Source organism: Panthera pardus, unplaced genomic scaffold (assembly GCF_024362965.1).
Source record: "Panthera pardus isolate Hobbes unplaced genomic scaffold, ASM2436296v1 HiC_scaffold_16, whole genome shotgun sequence".
Classification (NCBI taxonomy): Eukaryota; Metazoa; Chordata; class Mammalia; order Carnivora; family Felidae; genus Panthera; species Panthera pardus.
The window spans coordinates 85,867,345-85,880,709 of NW_026526721.1; positions in this window are offsets into that span (position 1 = coordinate 85,867,345).

A 13,365-nucleotide genomic window follows, 5' to 3' on the forward strand; every position below is an offset into this window, starting at 1 on the left:
TTACCTCAAGACAAGTATTATTACTTAATGAAAAACAAGTAAATGGATTTTGCTTTTCAAATTAAGAAAATTAGCTTGAGATGATATGGCTTTTGACAGCAATAATGCTTGTGAGCCAAGCTGTCTAATTTGGAATGCAGATACACTCAACTATGTAGGATTTAATTGACTCTAAAAAAAGAGTACATTGTTTTTGAAGCACTATGGTATCTTAATGTGACTAATTTCATTAATAGTTTGAGGGGAAAATACTAGAATTTTGATCCAGTTCAGCTCTGCCAATCAGTTTTCTGTGACCTGTGGTAAGTCACTTAACAAGCTAGATCTTAATTTCATTTGCAAATCACTTGGAGTAGATAATACCTAAAGTCCTTTCTAATTCTAAAACCCAGACTATTTCGTAGCCATTATAATTTTAAAAGCAATTTTAAATTGAAATCTTTTTTCCCCTTTTATTAAAACTAATAAATGCTTGGTTGGGATTAATTTACCCAGCACCAACCAAATGACAGCTCAATGACAGTATTTACAAAATGAAGTTGTCAAAATGAAAGAGTGACTTTTTGGGAAAGAGTATTAAAGTGCAATTGACTTTGAAATAACCTGCCTAGGCATGGCTCACAAATTCTATCCAAAGCAACATTTTGAGACTGTTTGCTTAGTATGCAAATTAAAATCATCATTAAAAGATCAGTGGCCATGTGGTGGTTCTATGATTAATGATTTCCACGGCCAAAGGGAGAGATCTGAGTTAATTAGCTTGCCTGATCTCTTGCCCTCTTTGCCTCCTGGGACAGAATCCAGTGCAGAGGTGTTTCCTTGGGGGAGATGGAGGGATCCTCAGTAGTGGATGCCAGACTCTTAAACTGACCATGGTGATCTTATCCAATTCATCACCCAGCCTTTTTAGTTGAAGGAAGGTCATTCCTTGAAAGACAAAGTGATGATGATCTTGGTGAAGAACCAGAGTTATTAGGTCACTGTATCTTAATCCCTGATGGAAATCAAGGTAATAAATTGTGGAAATAAAAATACTTACCAGGAATTAAGAAAAAAATGCAAATTCCAATTTTTTTTAAAGGAAAAAGTCCACACACTTTTTTTTTTTTTTTTTGCATATTCCCCTCTCTGTTTTTGCTTCTTTGTTCTTACCTTTACCATAGACATCTCTGTGTAGTAGAAAAAACAGTCTCTTGGCTTTCCCACTAACTTGTTTTATAATCTTGGCAAGTGAGTAATTCTCTGGGACCATTTCTTTGCATGCAAAAATGTTTCTAGCTTTAGCAGCTCTTCAACTCAGTGACTCCATAACTCCTTTTATTAAAAAAAAAAAAAGACATAAGGCTATTTATGAAGTCTGAAGATTACAGAAGTCATAGGTCAGAAATTGGTCAGGCAAAGAGGATTTAAGAAGACAAAGCAAGGATGATTGGGGGGTTTGAAGTCTCAGTCAAGTGGTCTGTGACCAACTAGGTCAGCAAGAACTAGAGTTGCTGGAAAGACTTAGGCTGTTTGCACTTTACCTGAAAACTGTCATTCCTACCCTGGACACTTGAGTTACTCAAATGAGTCAGTTCTGGAAGTTTTAACCCAGTCTCATATTATTCCAGTCATCTTCACCTCTACTCTGTGATTGCCAAGCTCTGATGGCAAAAATAATGCAAACACTCAAACTGATATCACCAAAATCCTGACCCTTCATCAGTCATCCCAAACCCCACTCCACTTTCTCTCTCTCACCCCTCCTTCTGAGCAGAAAACTTTTCTCAACCTCACAGAAAATAATAGATTTTTTTTTACCAGGATCTTTTCCATGTTTCCCTATTTATTAACTTTCCTCCCAGCATATAAATTTGGTTGTTTTCCCTTCTTAAAAAGTAATCCTATGTTCTCTTGTGGTTACTTATCTATTAATTTCCTTCCTTTCATGGCCAATCTCCTAAGAAAGGGTTTGGTGCTCTTTCTTTTTTTTAACATTTATTTATTTTTGAGACAGAGAGAGACAGAGCATGAACGGGGGAGGGGCAGAGAGAGAGGGAGACACAGAATCCGAAGCAGGCTCCAGGCTCTGGGCCATCAGCCCAGAGCCTGACGCGGGGCTCGAACTCACGGACCGCAAGATCGTGACCTGAGCCGAAGTCGGATGCTCAACCGACTGAGCCACCCAGGCGCCCTTGGTACTCTTTCTTACTCACCTTCTATTTGTTTTTCAATCAGTTCTGTGTGGACTTGAGTTCCCTCAGAAGCAGACTTTGGGACAAGGATTCAAGTGCAAATAGATTCTTTGGAACTTGATCCCAGGCAACACATTAGAGGTAGAAGAAAGCAAGACAAGGAAGAGAAGGATGCCAATCCAGGGTGTATAATCAATCACTTTTATGCTGAAAGTTCTCAAATCTGTATCTCCAGGTAATGTCCCAAATTCTAGGTCTTTATTTGTAAATCTACTAAATGGCTCTAACCAAATACCCATGGCATCTCAAACCTGACATCTACAAATATTGGTGTCATGGGTTCAAGACCTGGCTCTTCTACTTAACTACATGTGTAAATAACATTGAGCAAGTTATTTAACCTCCATAATTCCCAGATTACTTCTCTATAAAAACAGGGACAATAATAGTATATCAATATTGATACAGTACCGTGATTTGATAATTAAATGAGGTTGTTTGTATTAAGCACTAAGCATAGCGCCTGGTATGTAAGAAGTTATCAGTAATCATTGGCTTCCATTTTTAATGTAATAAGGCCTTTCTCCACAGACCAATTTATTAATATAAATTGCCCATCTTTGTTAATGACATTGCATCTACCCACTTAAATCAGAAATTTCCAATCATTCCAGAATCTTTTACCTACTCTGAACATCAGGCACCATATTCTGCCAGTCCCACTTCCTACATATTTCTTAAATTTGTCATTTCCTCATCATCCTTTTCCCTCTGCTTTAATGCCACTCCTTGTCAATTCTTACTTAGATTAAGATTCCTTAGGGGATTCTTCCTGTCCACAAAACGTAGCATAGTATCTTACACAAAGTAACCATCTAATAAATGTTTGAATGAATAAATATCATCAAATTATCTCTATTATAATAAATAGTACCACACTACTAGATGCCTAGGAATCTTCCCTGATTCCACTTTATTCCTCATAGCACATGCTTAATTCATGGTAACCTGTTGCCTCTGCTTTCAAAATATACCCAGAAGCCAAGCATTTCTCAATACCTCCCCTAATACATTCCTGACTTAAGACCAGACTTGTCTGTCTACTCAGTCTGTCTACTTCTCTTGCCTTTCTCTATGTCTGCCACATGGAAACTGGAGTGATCAAAGCATAAATTAGATCTTACCGTGCCTCTGCTTAATACCTTCCTGTGGCTTCTTAATAAATTCTTTAATATCATCTGCAAGGACTCCAAAGTCCCCCACTGACTTCTCTCACTTTATTTCTTCTTGTCTCTTCATTCATGTTATTTTTCACCATGGCCTTTGTTCTGCACCTGGAGCACACCAAATGTGCACTTTTTGCAATGCTTTTTTCTGTTTGGACCAGCCACTCTTCCTTGGGGCTTCACATAACTGCATCTTTTTCATCATTCAAGTCTCTGGGTGCCTGGGTGGCTCAGTCAGTTGAGCGTCCAACTTCGGCTCAGGTCATGATCTCGTAGTTTGTGAGTTCAAGCCCCGCGTCGGGCTCTGTGCTGACAGCTGGGAGCCTGGATCCTGCTTCCAATTCTGTGTCTCCCTCTCTCTGCCCCTTCCCCGCTCATGCTCTGTCTCTCTCTGTCTCTCAAAGATGAATAAACGTTAAAAAAAATTTTATCATTCAAGTCTCAGTTCTCCACACTATCACTGCCTAATTTACATCTTTACATCTTATTATCTATCTCTGCAACCCCACTCCTAGAGTGTAAGCTACATGAGGCAGAATTTATGTCTATAATTGCTGTCTCCCAGGACTTGAAACAATGCCTAGCACATAGTAGGAGCTCAATAAGTACTTGTCAACAAAAATATTTACTCTGTTCAAAACCTAGGCTCTTGTAGGACACTAAATGGTAATAATAAAAGAGAGAGAGAGAGAGAGAGACAGAGAGGGGTTAGAAGATATCAACAAGAACATCAACAACACTAACAAGACCTTAAATGCATATAAATAGGGATGTGAAATGAATTAGAAAATAAATAGGAAATAGCTAATTTGTTAAGATGATAAGATTGTGTGTGTTTCCTTTTAAGAAATTCTTTAATTATCATTAATGTAGAGTATTAAATGAAAATTATGAGTTGAGTACTATGGCAAAATGTCCTGTGGCAATTCTCAGAAGGAAGCATTTTATGACCAGGGTAGTCTGAGAAGACAAACTTCTGTTACTCAAGGCATTTAGTAGACAAAGAAACTATTTGAAATAGTATATAATGAATATTTTTCTTCTTTAGTTTATTTTCCAATAATGGTTCTGAAAATTTTTAATGACAATAATGTTAACATCTTAATGAAATAGAACATTTAAAGTTCTCACTCACTGATGGGCTGAGTTGATATAAGTTTTATGTGTGTGCATGAAGGGGCAATTAGCAGACATATAGGAAGATGCTTCTGGTTTGGGGCCTCTGGCTGCTCATCATATTGCAGGTGGCATAGCCACTTGTCACAGCCTCCCCGTTCCACTTAACCTGGAAGTTCTAAACAAGTTTCTGCGGTTCTCTTGATTTCCCTTGAGAGTCCCTGTACCAAAAGCAGCTCTTATGGTAAACTTGAAGTGAGAAACAAATTGGTCAGAGAACACTTCCATGATTCCCATTACTAGAAAATGCTGCTTCTTTTAATTATAGCACAGATTTTCAGAGTGTAATTTAGAGACAAAAAAGAAAGAAAACTATTAGAATATTTTTTAAAAGAGAGGGGCAGGAGAATGAGTTTCCTTGTTTTGGTGTTGTTATGATTGAGGAGAGAGTTTCAGCAGTCAACACAAATGAGATAATTTTGTCTTCATAAACCACTCCTTGGTTGCTACTTAGGTCAATAATGATAAAGTAGGATACATGAAAATCACTTTACAAATTAGTTTCTCATGATTATATGGCTTAGCCAAACAAAAATAAGCAAATATAGATAATTCTGTCAATAGTAATACAAAATCTGAGAAATAGTCTCATTCTCATTCCCCAGAACCAGACAATGACAAATCAGAACAGTTAGAAAAATTAGCTGGTGGTTTCCTATTTCTTCACCCCAAATACTGGTAAATATAAATTTTATATTCATTTAGACTTTAGCATTGACATTGGCTGTTGTGGCAGAAATTGCCAGCTAATGTCACCAAATCTTTCCTTTTCTTGCTGGATACTCAGGTAGACTGTATTTCCCAGCCTCCTTTGCAGTTAGATGTGGCCATGTGAGTAAACTTTAGCTAATAAAATGAGATTAAAGTAATGTATATCCTTTTAGAACTGGTCCATAAAACCTTCCATACTAATTTTCATTGCCCTTTTCCCTTCCAATTTGATGCAAATGAACACAACGGCTTTGGAAGCAGCATGTTGAAGTTATAGAACCACAAGATAGGAGAATCTGAGTCGTTGAACTATTTGGTAGAAAGCCATTTGTCAAGCAGGGTTTTACCTAAGTGAGAAATGAGTTTCTCTCATGTTAAGCTTCTGAGATATGAGATTCATCTCTTACATTCGCTAGTGTTCCCTTTACACAAATACACCTGATTACAGTTGTTGCTTTTTAATTAAAGGTCCTATTGGTTCTGTCACAAGCTTTTCATAAAAAGTGCTGAGAATTTTAAACAGTATTTTTAAACTCATAATCTTACTTTTTTTTTTACTCTGTATGTAACTTAACAATAATTCCCAATTGGGAAAATTCTGTCCATTAATACATATTATATAACTGCCCAGAAAGCTAAGAGCTTCCTGACTGAACTTTTTCTAAGTCATATAAATTTATACACTGATGACTTTTTAGGCCACTTTATTAACAATTAAAGTCAAATAGTTACATAGTTCAGAACTGTGGGCATATATTATAAAGGAAATAAAGAAGTAAAATCATTATGTTAAGTAATTCTAAGGTTTCCAATCTTTATCCCCAAATGGTGTATTGAAATAAATCTCTCTCAAATGCTTCTGAGATCAGGTCATGGATCTTCATTTTCAAGCAATTGGTAAAACAATATCTTTAAAAAAAAAAAAAGGGCACGAGGGCACATGACCAATAGATGAATGAATAAAGAAGATGTGGTATACACACACACACACACACGCACGCACGCACGCACACACACACACACACACACACACAGAAGAATATTATGCAGCCATAAAATGGAATGATATCTTGCCATTTGCAACAACATGGGTGGACCTAGAGGGTATTATACTAACTTAAATAAGTCAGACTGAGAAAGAAAAATACCATATGACTTCACTCATGTGGAATCTAAAAAAACAAAACAGGGAGCCTGGGTGGCTCAGTCAGTTGAGCGTCCAACTTCAGCTCAGGTCATGATCTCTTGGTTTGTGAGTTTGAGCCCCATATCAGGCTCTCTGCTGTGAGCATAGAGCCTGCTTCAACCCCTCTATACCCACCCCCTTCTCTGCCCCTCCCCTGCTCCCCCATGCACTCTCTCTCTCAAAAATAAATAAACATTAAAAAAAATCTATTTAAAAATAATTAATTTAAAAAAAACAGAAGAATAAAAAACAAACAAACAAAAGCAGAGAACTCAGTAAATACAGAGAACAAACTGATGGTTGCCAGAAGGAAGGGGGATGGAAGAATGGGCAAAATGAGCAAAGGGAATTGGGAGATACAGGCTTCTAGTTATAGAATGAATAAGTCACAGGAATAAAAAGCACATCATAGGGAATATAGTCAATGATATTATAATAACATTGTATGGTGACATAAGGTAGCTACACTTATGAACATAGCATAATGTATAGAGATGTTGAATCACTATGTTGTACACCTGAAACTAATGTAACAGTAACAATGTATGTCAACTATACTTAAATTAACTTTTTAAAAAGACACATGGCCAGTTCTCCAAATGATGAAAATATATATTGGTATGTCCTTTCATGACAACATGGATTGATGTCTTTAGATACTTACTAATTAAAGGAGGATAATGTGTCAAAAAGAAGTTTTATCAGGGGCACCTGGGTGGCTCAGTCAATTAAGTGTCTGACTTTGGCTCAGGTCATGATCTTACAGCTCATGAATTCAAGCCCTGCATCAGGCTCTCTGCTGTCAGCACAGAGCCCACTTTGGATCCTCTGTGCCCCCTCTCTCTCTAACCACCCCCACTTGTGTGCATGCATGCACACAAGGGTGCATGTATTGTCTCTTTCTCTCTCAAAAATAAACATCAAAAAAAAGAGTTTTATCCAGAAATACAATTATAGATTATGATACAATTGTCCACATAAGAAGCTTTTCTTTTTCAATCTTATGCTTTTCTTTTTTTAAAACTGGATACACATTTGCTACTGGTTCCAAACCAAGATTCTCTTCTTAAAGAGTTAATTCATGCTTCCAAAACCTTACACAGGTTTTGGAACCTGTGTCTTGCACAGATAAGAAATCAAACTGTTCTCTGGTTTACAAATTGTAGATTATGGAAATGAATTCCAAGGTGTTGACTCATGCATGCAGTTATATCACTCTATCAGTACTCAATTTGTATATGTGAATATTTATGAACCCTTGGAGGTGTACAAATAACATGAAAGAATTCTTGGTAAGGAAAGGCAGTAGTCTTCTTAGTGAAAGTCTAAAGAAGGACTAAACTCAAATTTGATGAACAACTTTCTTAGGAACAGAGATTATCAATTCAAACTACTTTTAGAACTACCATCATAGTCTAGATGTCAACTGATTTATTGTTACCTATGCTTTCTCTCCAATGTAATCCAGTCACATGCATGCCAACAGAGCATTGTTTTTTGAGTGTTCCTAGCCTTCACAAGATGGAGCTGGACATTAAAGAACTCTCGGTAATAAGTTACTAGTTGGCACTAGTTCCCAGCTGCTTTGCATGGCAAATCCATTTTTGCTTCAAAGCTCTTCACCAGTTCTCATCCAAATAGTGTTTTTTTCTTTATCCTTTCTTCCTTTTCTCTTAATTCTACCTCCTCCATCCCCACCCCCCCAAGAAAAAAGATAGTATTTATGAAGTCTTTACCATTGTGTCCTAGGCAGTTCTTCCCTCCCAGCTTCTCTTCATTCTGTTTCCTCAGTCAAAACTTACTTGGTGGAAGGAACACTGAAATGGAGTCAGGTGACCTCAAAACTTTATTGCTTACAAGTAAGTAACCTAAATTATCTTGCTTTGAATTTTTTTTAAATCTGTAAAATGGACATAAGTATACCTAGGCCAAACGATTGGGTACAGAAACAATGTTCACAAAAGCACCTAATAGAATTCTTGGCACATAGTGGGAACTTAATAAATAATAGCTTTTGTGTGCCTGGGTGGCTCAGTCAGTTAAGTGTCTGACTTGACTTCAGCTTGGGTCATGATCTCATAGTTGTGGGATCAAGCCCCGTTTCCGGCTCCATGTTGGGCATGGAGGCTGCTTAAGATTCTCTCTCTCCCTCTCCCTTTTCTCCTCCCCTGCCCATGTTTTCTCTCTTGATCTCTTTCTAAATTAACTAATTAATTAAATATTAGCATTTTAGTTTTTGTGTTATATAAATCGACCCCGAACTTAGTAGCTTAAAACAATGATGATTTATTATTTCTCGTCGTTTCTGTGGACCAAGAAGTTCAGAAGGGCTCAGTTGGGCCATTGTTGCTTAAAGTGTCTCATACAGAAGCAGTTAGATGTCAGCTGAGGCTGCAGTCACAGAAGGAAGTGGAGGATCCAAGGAGACTCACTTGCATAGCTAGTAGGTTAGAACTAGATGGAAAAACTAGAGGTTTCAGCTTCTGTCTCTGAAGACTTCTACAGAGCTGCTTGAGTATACTCATGGTATAGTGGCTAGCTTCCCCCTAAGTGAATGATCCAAGAAACCAACGTGAAAATTGTAACGTCATTTATAAATCAGCTTGGGAAGTCACATACTACCATTTCCACCATATGCTTATTGGTCACACAGAGACAACCTCAATTTCATGTGGGAGGGATTTACATGAGTGTGAATACCAGAAGATGTGGATCATTGGAGGCTATCTTGGAGGTTGGCTACCATAGTTAGATATTGATTTCCTCAGAGAAAATGCTGACAGCCTAGACTTCAGTCATACTAACTGGACTGCTTTCCAGTTTCACCTTGAAGTATTCCTTTTTAGGCTACCTAAGCCCAACCTGCCTCTCTTTACCTTCTCTCTCTCTCTCTCTCTCTCTCTCTCTCTCTCTCTCTCACACACACACACACACACACACACACACACACAGGGCTAGCATCCATATCTAAATTTTGCACACATTATTTTTCAAATTGGTATCATCACTTTTTAAAAAATAAACTTTTTTTAGTTTAGAATAGTTTTAGATTTACAAAAAAGTTGTACAGATAGTACAGAAAGTTCCCATATTTCCCCTGCCAAGTCTCCCCTATTATTTTAGGCAGTGCTTTGAAAGAAAGAAAGGGTTTTGAATGACTTGTTATCTAAAACCCATGTTAGAAAAATAATGTGAAATTAAGGTAGAGTTGAATTATATGATTTTCGTGATCCTTTTTAGGCTACTACCACAAGATTAAATAGGAAAATAGTGATTGCAACTTTTAAGTAAAAAATTGATTTGAGTAGTGATTTAGCTTTTTGCATAATTAATTATTAAGTGGAAGGAGACTCCCTGGATTGAGGTGGAAAAGCAGTTTTGTCTCACTAAGCAAAATGTTTGTATAGTGATGTGTAATATAGATAGCTAGGTCACATTTAACCCTATGGGGAAAGAAGGAAGGTTATTGACCATTTACCGATGAGCAAACTAAATAAAGCTCAACAGAACACTCTCCAGACCAAGCCATGACCAGAGACTGACTGACTAGATGTTAGAAATCAAGTGGGCTAGACCAAAGATCCATAGTCCATATAAAGATTCAAGGAAAGAGGTCTGAGAGTAAAATGAAGGGTATTATCTGGAAGATCTTTTCTCTGTTATGGAAGACAAGTGTGTAGATTTTCAGGGTCCACAGCAAGTCTGAAGGCATTAAACTTGAGAAGCACAGACTGAGAAAGGGAGGTTGCTGTTTTAAGCTACTTTCTCTATCTGTCTGTCTCTCTCTCTCTCACACATGCATAATATCTTTTAATTCACTCACACTTGATTATTTTGTTGTGCTTTGAAAATACTGAAAGGCAATGAAAATGGGAAAAATTCTATAGCAGACTCCAAAAGCTTCCTACAAGGTCTTCCTGCCCCCAGACCCACGGTTCTCCAATCTAACATTTTTAGCAACTTCTTGTTACCCACTCTCCAACCAAGAAAACCCCCACACATCTGAACATGACAACTCCATCATACCTTAACCACAAAATGCAGGCCCCACACATCTGAACATGACAACTCCATCATACCTTAACCACAAAATGCAGGCCCCACATATCTGAACATGACAACTCCATCATAACTTAACCACAAAATGCCAGCCTAAATGTGTCATCTTCATGCCTTCAACCTGTGATAGCTGTAGAATAAGTGAACCTCTTCAGCGTGAGGTACATATCTTTTAAATATCAAGTCCTAAAGTTCCATTATAACCTCATTTCTTACCACTTTCTACCATGAATATTATAGGCACATAAAACTACCTATTGTAGGGTAAAAGGGGCTAGTATTCAGACACACGCAGCATTTTTACATGAGCAGTTTTATCTACCCATAATGGTCATATAGTCACGGTAACAACTGCTGTATTTACTGAATACCTACTTATGACAAGTATTGTAGTGGTACTTTACATGTTACATTTCCATTAAACTGTATAAAAACCTTCTTCAGAGTTATTCAGAGTAATCTCACATTTAAGTGGAGAAAACAGATTTAGAGGTTAATTTTAACTCAAGATACACAGCTAATAAAAAGGTTTAAAACTCACATGTGTCTGCCTTGAAAGCCTGGTTTCTCTCTCCTTTGTAGTATATTGTCATGAAGAGCTATGATTTTGGAGCCATATGGTACTGTGTTTAAATCTTAGCCCTGCCATTTACAGGCAGAATAACCTGCCAGTTCCTCATTTGTAAAAATGAAAAATTTTTACAAAAAGTTCCTGAGAATCAAAGGGGAAAACAGATGTAAAATATGTTAGCTGCTAGTATTATTGTATCTCATCACATCTGCTTGTCAAAGTCTACTTATTTTTTAAAACCTAGTTTGTTACCTCCTAAATTGACACCTTCTCTGACTCTGCCAGGCAGAATTGTTTTCTCCTGAGTTCCCATATGACTTTAGTCTTGTAATCATTTGTCTGTTCCTCATCAGGCAAGAGGTTCTGGATATCATTTGTTATTCTATCTTAGTCTGGGTTCTCCCTGAAGCAGACTCTGACACAAGGATTTCAGTCAAGCAGTCTTTTGAGAGGTGCAAAGAACATGTATAGATAAGGAGGGAAACAATCATGGAAGGGAACACAGCCTTTAAGAGATATGTTATTAAGTCAACTTTTGTGGGTAACTGATAATTACTATCCCATTAGGACACTCTGCAAAACCATGCAAAAGTTAGCCAAGAAGGTGGGATCTGGGCCTACACTGATTAGTCATTGATTACAAGCTACCACTGTAGTGTACAGGCACTTTAGGATTCTGGAATATATAGACATAATGGGTTCTGGAAGCCTGAGGACTGCCCACCAACAAAGATACCAGTGCTACATTTGAAAGTAAACTGATGTATGGTTAAGAGGATCTGACAGAGCAGTAATGGAACACTGAGAGTGTATGGTATATATTTCTCAAATTATTTTTGCTTTAATGAATTTATTACACTATCTGTGCATTCATTCATTTGACCTTGATATTTATCAATCTCCTTTCACCTTAGATTTTCTTGCATAATAACTAGTACATAGTGTGCAACCAATAAATGATTGAAGAGGAAAGAGGAGGGAAGAGGATTTAAAAAAAGAAGAAAAGAAGGAAAGGGAGAGAAAGGAGAGGAAGAGAAATGCATGGAAGGGAATGGAAAGGAAGGGAGGGGAGGAATAGGGAGGAGAAAGTAAGGCTGAACGCTGTGCCATGATTTGGAATGGAGGAATCTCCCTTCTTTTTACATCTCATAGCAGCAACAAATAAAATGCATAAATATGCTAAAAAAATAAAGAATTACCAGGATGGCTTACATAAATCTGTCTAAATATGAATTTAGGTATTTTATATGAAAATGAATTGTAGAATCAGAGTTAGAGTTATGGCCTTATGCTTTTTCCTTGCCTGATCAAAAGCCAAAAATTTTCTATAAAGCTGGTAAGGAACCCTAACCTTTAGCATATGTAGTTTGAAAAAAGATTCTAAAAAAGATAAGTGAGGACTTTTTTTTTGCTGTACTAGGTAATGAGTTTTATAATGGAAACACAATTGCAAGTTACATAATCAAGTAGGTCAGAGCTATTGATCTGCCCAATGACAAGACTTCCTGAGTGAATTGCATTATTCCAAAAGGATGGTTTGAAGGCTAATAACGGCAAAAAGTGTTACCTGAATTTTGTACCTACAATAGGATTAGGTCTGTTGCTCTGTATGTCAAAAATGTTAGGCTACAAAAGCTTTCTGAAGCAATGTAGAATGTGAACACAGCACTAGGAAGCAGGTGCAACACTACCTCTAACTAGCTTAATGTGACTTTGGAGTCACTACAAAAACTCCTTGGGTTCCAACTTCATCGTTTGTAATATTAAGACACTGGACTTAGTCAGAAGTTGGAAACTCAGATGTTGCTGCCTCCTGAATGAATGCTAGGGGTGGTGGTGAATAGAAGGGCACATATCCCATCTAATGAGGCAGTCATTACTCAGATCCAACCAATGGTTGCCATGCTGAAATTTCAGTCTTGGGCTGTCAAATCTCCCAATATTCCCTAAAAACAAAAACATGACATGTATGTGAATTTTTCAGATTTTAATGTATTGGTATAATTATTATGAGAAACACAGTGTAGGCCAAAGAAGGCTTATCAGCTCTGGGCAGAATATAGCCCACAGGTTAATACTCACCTCTGGATTAGATGAACTTCAAATGTCCTTCTAGTTATTCATATTTTGAAAATGATATACGGAGGCATAACTGTTCTTCTAAGACTGAGACACCTGTGCATAGTACTGCTCCTGTTCCTACACCTGCTTTCTTCCCCAAAGGGATTTCTGTACCTTGGCCAAGGTCCAGGGAAGTCACCA